Below are 12,294 nucleotides of genomic sequence, written 5' to 3'. Positions count from 1 at the left end.
GCCCTTACATTATTATTGTTATGTCGGCTCTGATTAGGTTATGACCCCTTAGACTCCTATATATAGAAAGGAGTCTAAGGGGTCATAACCTAATCAGAGCCGACATAACAATAATAGTGTAAGGGCACAATAATAACAATAGTGTGCTTCTATGGGGTACAATAGTAACAATATGGGCACTACATGGGTACATCAATATAATAAGTGGGTTGTACTAATAACAATAAGGGGTTACACTAGTAGTATAGGGGCCTAACATAACAGGGATGCCCGAATTCCGAGTAGAGAAAGAAGGTGTATGTCCAGGATGTGCTGAAGGAAAACTCAAAAGGGGACCATTCCCCTCAAGCCAAAGCAAGACCTCCGACATATTACAACTGGTTCACTCAAACATATTTCGTATGATGCCTGTGTACTCCTTGGGAGGATATTTGTATTACCTTACTTTTACAGATGATTATTCTCGAAAGACTTGGATATATTTCTTGAAGAAGAAGGATGAAGTGTTCTCTTGGTTTTGACACTTCAAAACCTTGATCAAGAATCAAACCGAAAAGAAGATCAAGATCTTAAGGACTGATAATGGGACTGAATATGAATCTAATGAGTTTCATGATTTTTATAAAGAAGCTGGCATTAAGAGGGAGACTACTAGACCATACTCTCCTGAGCAGAATGGTGTGGTGGAAAGGAAGAATCGTACGATCATGGAAGTTGTTCATGCTATGCTTCAAGATCAAATACTTTTGAAGTTTCTATGGGTCGAAGCTGCTAACACCACTGTAGATGAGAGAGTGCCTGATGTGGAAGAACCCATGGATCCTATTGATCCTCCTCCACTTGAGCCTTCCTCTTCTAGAAAGAGGCCTTCATGGCTTGGGGGGACACTTGATGATGTTGAAGGACATGCTGTACCCCGAGGAACCTTTTGTAAGAAACCTAATAGGTATCAGGGATACCTGACCATCATGAGCACGATCATACAAAATGAACCTTCATAATTCTCAAATGTCGTCAAGAATCAAGTATGGAAGGATGCTATGACCAAAGAATATGAGTCTATTATGAAGAATGATGTCTGGGAAGTGGTTCCCAGACCCCTGGATAAGACAATAGTCACTTCTAAATGGCTTTACAAGATAAAGAATGCAGGTGATGGTAGTACGGAAAAGTAAAAGGTTTGTTTTGTCGCTCGTGGTTTCTCCCAGAAGGAAGGTATAGACTATGATGAGATATTTGTACCTGTTGCCAGATATACCACCATCCACTCGATCATAGCCCTTGTGGCTTCACAAGGATGGAACCTACATCAGATGTATGTCAAGACCGCATTAGAGGTCTACGTGGAGCAACCCGAAGGATTTGAGATTTATGATCGAAAATCTCATGTATGCAGGTTGAAGAAAGCTCTCTATGGGATGAAGCAAGCACCTCAAGCATGGTATGAGAGGATCAATAGCTACTTGATGAAGCTACGATTCACTAGGAGTGAAGCCGATCCTAAACTTTACTTTAAGGTTGAAGATGACAAACCTCTCATACTGGTGCTGTATGTCGATGACCTCTTCCTAACAGGTGTAGACCCTCTCATTCACAAACGTAAGAGGGAGTTGGCTTCTGAATTTGAAATGAAGGACCTAGGATTGATGCACTATTTCCTAGGACTTGAAGTTTGGCAGAAGCCAGGGGAAATTTTCCTATCTCAAGGAAAATATGTGGTGAATATTCTGGAAAGATTTCGTATGGTGGGCTACAAGCCCATAACTACACCGATGGAGCTTGACTTCAAAAAGTTAAGCGATAGTGCTGCTAGACCTGTTTTACGAAATGCCATCGAGTATCGTCAACTCATTGGAGCCTTAATGTTCTTGGTGAACTCCCATCTAGACATATGTTTTGCAGTCAACACATTGAGTCAACATATGGTTGAACCTCACCACATACATTGGATTGGTGCCAAGAATCTGTTGAGATATCTTCGTGGCACAATCACTTATGGGTTAAGATACACTATCGGAGATGTGAGATTACTTGGATATACTGATGCTGATTGGGTAGGCAGTGTGGTGGACCGTAAGAGAACATCCGGGTGTTGTTTCACCTTGGGATCTACCTAGATATCCTGGATAAGCAAGAAGCAGAAGTCGGTGGCTTTGAGCACCGCCGAGGCAGAGTATATTGCTGCTAGCATGGCCTTTTGTGAGGAAATCTGGTTGCAAAAGCTCTTCAGTGAGCTGTTTGGATTTACACTGGATACCACCGTGATCCTATGTGACAACCAAAGTGGGATTCGTTTGTCAGAGAATCCCGTATTTCATGATCGCTCCAAGCATATCGATATCAAGTACCACTATATTCGAGATATGGTGCAACGGGGAGCTATAAGGCTCCAACATTTTAGTACAGATGAACAGGTCCCCAACATTCTGATAAAGCCCCTAGGGAAAGTCAAATTTCTGACTTTCTGAGAACAACTTGGTGTTGTTCAAATACCCTCTAATGAGGGTCCTGTATGATGCATTGAGCTCTGGGAGCTCCGGGGGGGTGCGGGGTACTTCTTGGAGCGACATATGACCACAGGGTGATTCACTATCCCCTGGTGGTGTACATGTACACCCCATGGTGACTATGTAGCAGGATGATTGGTTCTCATATGAGGTCTGGATGATTAGTTCTCCTATGAGGCTTGGATGATGTGTTCTCCATGGCGATTGTGTAGCAGGATGATAGTTCTCCTGTGAGGACAGGATTGATTAAGTTCTCCTGTCGAGGCATCCTACCCATGCAGTCTGGGACTCATGGGAAGTACCTCTCATCTGATCAAAGAGCAGGGAAATGAGGATAGGGACCATAGTAGTACCGATGGACGCATCGTTGTATCTACCATACTCCCTATGCTAGGATGACCTTCATTGATCTGGGATTAATGATATTAGTCTGGGACTAGTGGTAGGAGTGGTACCTATTATGACGCTGACTTCAGGTCGGTTGAGACTGGTCTGGGACCAGTGGTACGCACTCTGAGACTGACTTCGAGTCAGTGGAGGATGACACTAGTCTGGGACCAGTGGTAGGAGTTGTACTCACTATGACACTGACTTCGGGTTGGTTGAGACTAGTCTGGGACTAGTGGTACATACTCTGAGACTGACTTTGAGTCAGTATGATGCATCCTCGATAATTTCTTCTTCTTCATAATTTGAACAAAAGCAGAGCAGAACAGAACAAAGCAGAGCAGAGCAGAGTAGTACAGATCAGTACAGGGTAGAACAAGACAAAACAGAATAGGCAAAATAGAGCAGATCAAGGCAAGGGTCAAGCTGTAAAGGGCAGTGCATTTGATGGATGAATAGTAGTGATCGATAGATAGATTTCAAATGGATTTCTCCCTAGTTGAGAGGGAGTGTTAAAATTGGAAACTAGGGAAAAACTCCATGTGGGTCATCTTATTCATGGCTGATAATATTTTTATTAGACTCCTCTCATCGCGAGGTGTAGGATTGATCTAAATATCATCCGATTCCGATAAGTATTTATGGAGATATGAATTTATTTTGATTATGGAATAATTATCAAGCCGACCAATGACTCATGTAGGCTCAGAAGACCAACAGTCGCATCTATTCAAACATCAACAGTTGTGTATAAATACAGGAGGTCTTTTCCTCATTTGGAATCACTCATCTCATCACATCTCTCTCTCTCTCTCCTGCGCAGAAAAGAGGCTCTTCTCCTACTGCATAGAAAGAGACTCTTCTCTCACACATGTGGAAGGAAGGACGCAGAATTAGGGCTGCAACTGCAGATCAGAAGTTTGACCAGCGTTGACCATCAGTCTCCCTCTCAGAATTGTGTTGTAGGTGAACCTAACTCTTTGTGGAAGGCCACATTTTTTTGGTGAAGGAATCAAGTCGATCTGACGGTTGGTTTGCAAGATATTATCTGCCCTAGTTTAGGGCTGATCTAGGGTTTGCTACTACTGATATAAATCAGATTTTCTTTGTACCATTTCTCTCCGTTGAATTATTGAAGATAAAAGAAGAATTGATCAAAGGGTTTCCCCATATTGGGGTTTGTCCCTAGCTAACTGCCACATCTTGTGTCTCTTGTCTTGGCTTGTTTTCTGTTGATCGTTTAATGTTCTATCTGCACTTTACTTACGTACATGTGATCGCTAATCTGTGAATAATAATAAGAAAGAGAAGTAAATTGCTCTAAGCATAGAACATACCATAAATTAACACTTCTTCTTGAGCTAGTTCCTTTGTTCTCCCTTCTTCTATAAATGTCTGTTGAATTCTTTTCATGTCTGTCTGAAGCTTTTATTTATCCTTTTGGATATTTCCAAATTCCTCCCTATTCCATTTCTTTCTTTTGCCTTTTAGATCTTTTATTCTTAATTGGAGGATGTGCATCTTGTTCCTTCCATTGATTTCACTCTCATTGTTCTGCCACCATTGCTCCATTTTGTCTATGAAGGTTGGTTCTCGCAGCCAAAAAGCTTCGAACCTGAAGGGTCTATTCTGGTTTTGATTATTCATGGTTATTTCTAGTTTTATGGGCCAGTGGTCTGATCCTTGGCATGGCAAGATTGTCGCTTCATAGAAAATATCTCTCCCTATAAAGTGTTTTGTTGCTAGAAACCTGTCAAGCCTGGAGGCTATCTATTTACTTCCTCCTCTTCGATTGTTCCAGGTGAATTTTCCATTAATGGTTTGTATATCAATCATTTTTAGGGCCGATTGTGTTTCTTTGAATATTTCCCTGTCTAGTTCTTCCCGTTGCAATCCCCCCTTCTTCTCCTCTTTTGTAGTTGTCATATTAAAATCGCCTACTATTAGCCACAATTTTTCTGTGTGCATGTTTCCTAACTGTTGCATTTGAAGGAGAAAGTTTCCTCTTTCCACTGGTATATGGGGTCCATACACTGCCGAGACCAAGAACCATTCTCTATGGCCTATTAGTATAAATCTCTTAGAAAGGATCCTTTTCATTCCTATCCAATAGTTTACTATGACTTCTGTGGGATTCCATAGGATTACGATTCCCCTCGCACTGCCTTTTGCGTCAATTGTCATACTTTCATAAGTTGGTTTAATTTTTTTTAGAATCTCCTCCATTTCCCCCCCTGTTATTTTTATTTCTTGTAACAGCATAATTTGGGGTTTTTCCCTTTTTATCCTTTCTGCTAGGTATCTCTGCTTACCTTTGCTATTAAGACCCCGAATATTCCAGGATGTAATTATCATTGATTGGTTGGGGTTGTTTGGTGGAAGACCTCTGAGAGCGATACTACTCTTCCTGTATTAACTAGCATTTCTCCCATAACCTGTATTGACTCTTGAAGGTTCCTTCTGCCTCTTTTTTTCCCTCCTTTCGCTTTACTTTGTTGCTCTTGGGTATTTTCAGGTTGTATGCCTAATTTCTCCTTCATTCTTGTATTTCCCTGATCTTGTTTTTCTTTATATTGTTGGAAGGTTTCCCTATATAATTTTTTGTCCTCTTCAGGGATGAACCTTTCGTCCAAGTTTCTCCACTTGTTCAGGAGTTTCCTCAGGATTTCTTCTTCTGTCGATGGATCTTCCCCTTTTCTGTTGTCTATTTCCATCACTTCATTTTCTCGGTTCTCCTCCTGTTCCTGTCCTACCTTTCCCCCTGTTATGCTCTAAGTTTTTTCCTTTGTGTTGTTTACGCCTTGGCTTGGTTTTCCTCCTTGTTCTTTTTCCTCCTGGTAATCCATTACTCCGATCACTTGATCTTTTTCTTCTACCTATAGGATTTCAAACCTGTTTGCCTTATTTATTTTTTCTGGTTGTTCTTTTCTTCCTTCCTTAAGGGTTTCCTTTGTAGGTTTTTTCCTATATTTTATCTCTTGAAACCCGTAATTATCTTCTTGGTGTTTTCTCTGTTGCTTACTCTTTCATTCTTCCTCTTCTTCGTTGAGGGGGAATTCCTTGTAAAGGTTCCCATATTCATGACAATTTCAGCACCTAAGGGGGATGGGGTCATAGTCTAGTGCCAGCTGCCACACCTGCTCATGGTATTCTAACTCCACTGCCCCTGGAATAAGGTTCGCTATGTTCATATAGACGCAGATTCTTGCATAAGAGGTATATCTTCCCTTCTTTGTTGATTCTGTGATTTTAACAAAGCTACCTGTGGTGTTACCTATTCCTTCTAGGATCTCAGGGTCCCAGAAATCCATTGGTAATCCAAACAGTCTTACCCACACTGGGGCTGCTAGGAATTTCTCTGTATCAGGGTTGTAACATTCCTCCCAATATCTCATGAATAACCCTACATTATTATGGAAATACAAACCATTTTCCAATACTCTTTCTTTATCATGCAGGTTTGTGAAGATTACCGTAAAGAAGTCGCGTGCGCCCAGCTTCAGCTCTATGTGGCCTCAGGGTTGCCATTTCTGCTGTATCCATCTTGTTAGGTCTTTTTTTAATGGCCATACGCCGATGAACTTGCATATTAATGCGTGGTCCTTCATATAGCTTCTATAGCATTCGAGTTTATTCATGGGGATAACAAATCTCGGTTTTTCCGCTGCGCATGGTAAGCATTTGCCCTTGCTGCATGCCTGCCATCTTGCTCTGAGGACAGGTTCTTGTGTCTTTTTGTCCTCCTCCAGTTTTTTGTTACTCGTTCCTTCTCTTGCCGCTACATCTCTATAGGAGGGGATCTCTCCCCTCCTCTCGTCCTCTGTCATTACCGTACTCTTGGTTTCAATGTCACCTGCCTGCCTGTTTTAGAGGTTTTCCGCGTTGCCTACCCCATGGTCGCATGACCATTAGGGTTGCAGAGCTCCCAAAAACCCTCATTTAAAATCCTCGTGTTTGATACACTTTGATGTTGACTTGGAAGAACTTAACCAATTACTTCAGACTAGTTTTCTCAACTTATTTCACCAACAAGCTTATCACCTTCCCCCTCTACCTCCTAATCAACAACCCAATATTGGAATCCTAGTTTCTCTGCATGCACCAGACCACATTGTCATCCCAACCAGTAATGGTTTTCAAGATGTTGTCCATCCTCCTCAGTGTTAAGTCCAAGGATGGCCAATTGTTTCTTTTCCACTCTCGCCACCTCCTCCACCTGTGCATCCATCTCATCATTCTCTTTCTATGGCCTCACATGCCCACTCTGGAATTCATAAAAAATCCAAAACCCTTGAGCCTGAGGCAAGCTAAGGAAAACAAAAAGTAGTAGCTACCTAGTCTAGTTCATCTCATGGGTATTATTATTTTGTTACGTCACGTGCTCATCATGATCAATATGAAGACTCATATACCAAGAAGTAAAATCAAGCGTAAAGAAGTGGGGAAAAGAAAGTTGCATCACATAGTAAATATGGTTTTTGATTAAATTTAGGATGGTTGATCATTGCTAGTTTATCCTTTTTTATTTTCCAAACAATTTTCATTTTAGTTTTCAACACTTTGATTTTTGATATTTTGGCATACTTCCAACACCTTTTTATGCAATATGATTTCAACAGTGTGACTTTCTTGAAATCATTACATTTTGTGACTTTTTACAATATATGGAATGTTTCTTTATGATGATATTTGTTGATATTTTATAGCTAAGTTATTACATCTCTAAGTGTTGACTTTTATGGCCATTTGCATGCATGATGATGAGAGATACAAGGGATTTTTATGGAATCTTGTTGTATGATGATAATTTTATGGTACATGCATATTTGTGTCATAAGTTAGGAGGAACAAGGCATATGTTTATATTTCATTTTTATTCTTTGACGAGTCGTGTGTGCTATATGATATGGTTGATTAATGACATGTATATGATTTTGATTGATAACATGTATGATGGGAGGAATAAGGAGTATATTTTTTAGAATATAATTTTGGACTATTTTTATTTATTAGGAACACATAAAGTGACGGGAGTCAAAAGTGAATCATAAGTGGATGAGGGGGGTCTACCTATCAAATATTATTAAAAGTTAAATTAAATTTTAACTTATCCTTTAGAACACTCCTTTCCCAAATGATGATGAAAGATAATTTAAATAAAACAATAACGAATTTATCAAATAGTAAAACTCCCTAACTATTTCAAAGACATACATAAAGGAAAGGATCCTATGAAGGAAGGGAGAATAATTTGTGAGGATAAGTATGTGCCAGTTACAAAAATTTGTCATTTATTACTTTAATTTATCTTTTAGTGAGTTAAAGGAGCTTATCAATTTCGTTGCAGCAGACTCATTCAAAGGAGACATGATAGAAATGAAAATCCATATAATTCTTCTAAGGATTTTCAGGTGATATTTGTTTCTAGCAATTTTATTTCCCTGATAGAAGGTGTGGTTGTTTATGCTCATGGTAATAGCGACTATTTTTGTAGAGAAGGCTTGTAGACTTAATTATATCAGGCTAGCCAAAACGATTTATTGTACATGATTTATATCATTTTGCCTCCCTGAATGTTTATATATGAACATTTTTTCATTGGAGTTTTATTTACTTTTTTGATAAATTTTACGACAAATTCCCTTAAGTGTTTGCATAGTTGTGAGGCTTATGGAACATTCATTTATATTGTTGTTTATTAATTTTTTAACTTCAGTTTCATATTTCTTTTGTGTTGTCAAATATTGTATATGTGTACTAGATTTCGCTTTCCTATTGTAAATATTGCATAAATTTTGTTTTTTCACCTTTTTTAGTTATGTACATAACAATTAATGAATTTTTTCCCTTGCTGTAAATTAACTTGTAAATTCCTTGTTACCCATTAATCTTTGGAATTAAACACTTTGGGCCTAGTACCATTATCTCACTTTCCTAGTGAGATTCGAGGGTTTGCAAAGAAGATTTAAAAAATTTCCCTCATCAACATATTTTAACGTCCATACTAGGGAACAAAATAATAATAGCTATTTTTTACCTTAATCTTTACCTTGAAAATGACCATCCAATCTTCTTGATAGCCTAATCTTGAAAATCGCATTATAATCAAAGAGATATTTCTCACTATTTATTTGGATTCAGTATTGATAACTCTAACACCATTGTAGAATTTGAATGTAATTGGGATGTTATGGATCAATATATTGAATTGCAAGAGAAAAGAGAGGCTTTAGAAAGGTAGTTCCATGAATGCAAACATGTTGCATGTAGATAACTGGTATATGACTACCAAATCTTGATACTATAGGAGAATCCATGGAGAAAGTCATGAATATAATCCAATCGATGAGGTCCAAAGATGAAAAGTTGTCCTTGTTGTCAAGGGCCATCATAGATTTTTGCAATGTCTCACAAGTTCATCCAAAAAATACATCACCTACAAGAAGATTCATGTTTGGGACTCAAGGATCCTCTTGGGGTCCAACCTAGTCTTCTTATACTTCTAATCCATCTTCATTAGCTATATATCCATTTATAATAATTGTCAATTTATATTCCTCCTATAATCCAATTCAATCAACCACCAACCTGTCAAGGTAACTTGTAAGTATGGGTTGTTTCAATTTGAAGAAGACAAATATGCCACCCCATGGCATGTCCCGTATCCATTAAATCTTGCACCCTCCAATGCCCCTCTTCCAAACTTTAAAAATTAACTCCCACAATTCTCAGCTAATGATATTATAATCGCAAATGAGCATTTGATCACTTTATCAAATTCTTTCCATAATATAGGAGCCAATGATAATGATACTTGTATGCACCTCTTTGTTAATTCTTTTCAACATAAGGTCATTTCAGATTTCCATGAATTACCTCCCAAGGTCTTTAAACTTGGGAAGAATTACGTTACTAGTTTAAATCAACCTACAACCTATCCCAAAGTTTGGTTGATCTCCCACACGAATATAATAATGTTTATTTTGTTAAAGGTGAATCTATCAAAACTTTTAATTAATGTGTCACCAAATTATAAAATCAAATATTGAAGCTAATAATACCTCAAAATCAAGCAACTTTAATGCATTAATCTATTTTCCTCCTCCATAACATCATCCTATTGAAGAGAAAAATGTTGATAATTTAGTGTCAGCGCTTCATACTTGCCTAAAGTACGAATAATAACTCCATCAATCATGCCTACCTATAGAGGATCATGCTAATCAAGCTTATATGTATTCAATCATCTAGCTCATGCAAGACATGAGCAATAGAATGATTTATTTTGAAAGAAAAATTGTCATTCAATCTCATCCTGATGCTTCTTCCTCTTATCTATTACTTACTCTTCTACAAAACAATCAAACCAATGCTATTTTATCTCACCCATGATGCAAATATTGAAGAATGTGAGAGAAAGGATCTTTTGAAAAATAGCCTATCCCATGGTTTCCACTTTAGAATGGGTAGATGATAACAAAGTATTAGTAGTTGAAACTAGGAGCACTTACAAGGCTCAAACTGCAAAAAATAATTCTTTCAGGAAGTTTAAAAGTCACAAGATTTTAGATCCATCCTTCTCACAATCAAATGCAAATAGTTGATCCTCTCCAATTGTGAATTATAATCCCTCTATCTTTTTAGGTTTACCTAAGTTTAGTATTCTTGAGTAGATGGTTAATATAAAGGTTGACACCTCCATACTTTATATGGTAACCATCTCCAAGAAATGGAAACATCTCAAAATATTTCTTGAAGGAAAAATGCTTGTACCTATACATACTCTCAAAATCCAACCTGAAGGGGAGTCTTCCAAATAAACAATTTTAACTATACATAACACATGTAACCTTCCAAAGAATCATCCTTTTATATACAATGAATATTCATGATAATATTGCACATTTTTTCTTAGTTGGTGGTGGCTATGGTCCGAATGTAATGCCCAATATTATCACGGAAGAGCTAGGTATTGAATGCTTTGAAAAAATTGCTTGGTTGTTTATGTTGTTGCTCGTTCTCGTCAAAATTTACATGAAATATGTAACCACCCCCCCGCCCCACCACATTTAACTAAATTAACAAGATTTCCAGGGTAAACATGAGGTGAGTGTCAGTATGCCATGACCCAACCTCCAAGTTCCAGTTATGGAAGTGGGGCCTACAATCTGTAAACTTATTGATACCCCTCAGGAACACTAGATCACCCAGAAGTCAATCCACAACCTCTCATGACCAAATCTTGAGTTGGAATTTCCTTTTCACAAGCTTGACCCCAAACTGCACGCACAACAAGGAAATAATGTGGTTATGAGGCCCAACGACATGCACAAGTTTTCTTCCATGTGGTTATGACCTAAATCATCCATTTTTGTGCATGTGGTTTTGAGATCTGAGCCACTTTTTCAAGCTAGCCTCCAGACCCCTGTCCAAAACTTGTAACTTTCCATAATCATAATTAAAATGATAACAATGGCAAACATACAAACTTGAAGTAATAACTTGACCTAGACTACCTAGAATATGATATAAATTTCATCAAACATATGTTAAACATATAACAAAAATGTCATGAATGCATATCTAATCGTAAATCTCTGAACTTCATCTCAAAATCACCAAGAAGGTCTAATGCCCTCTCAAGTAGCTGCAATAACACTTGTTAGCCCATTCATTCATAAACCATTCAAATACTTACAAAATCATGAACAAGAGCTATAGTTAGAGCATATCATAGAACCATGCTTATAACCAACACATAACCAGAATATTAACCATGCCAAATCATCCATCAAATCAACACAATAGAAAGTGCTCATAGATCACAATAAGAAAATAGCTCTTATTAACTTATGCAAAATCCAACCAAGTAAAGAACTTCCACGTACCACTCGACCATAGATTGGGCTGAAACATATATTTTTTTCAACCTCACCCCTGTGACATATTCTAAACACGAATGTGGGATCTCATGGGATAAACCAAGATATAACATCAAGGGAATCCATAGGTTAAACCATCTCCACCCTCAAGCTACCATGATCTCACCTAAACCGGCCCCGAGATCACAAAATCAAAACAAGCTTGGATGCCTCAGAATTTCTTCACCATACCTTGAGGAATTTTCATGTCTCCACCCACCTGTTGAGAGTTTCCCAGAGAAGACCATCTCCACAACCAACACTTGGGAATTTTCCTGAGACCACCTCACCCAATTCTAAATCCTTCCAGAGATCCAAAGCTTAACTAAGAATGAATCCCATCACACCATGGCTATCCAAGAAATGGCAAGGAAAGGTTGAAACCATTGTCAAACTGGGCAAAACCCATGCCAATGAAAGAAAATAAACCAAAACAAATGCATGTACGACGCATTCACACCTCAGCTAGGAAATCACAC

Source organism: Pinus tabuliformis, chromosome 9 (assembly GCF_031772625.1).
Source record: "Pinus tabuliformis cultivar Carrire ecotype Pingquan chromosome 9, CPIR1, whole genome shotgun sequence".
In the NCBI taxonomy this organism is placed as follows: Eukaryota; Viridiplantae; Streptophyta; class Pinopsida; order Pinales; family Pinaceae; genus Pinus; species Pinus tabuliformis.
Note: the sequence above shows the minus strand (reverse complement) of the source record.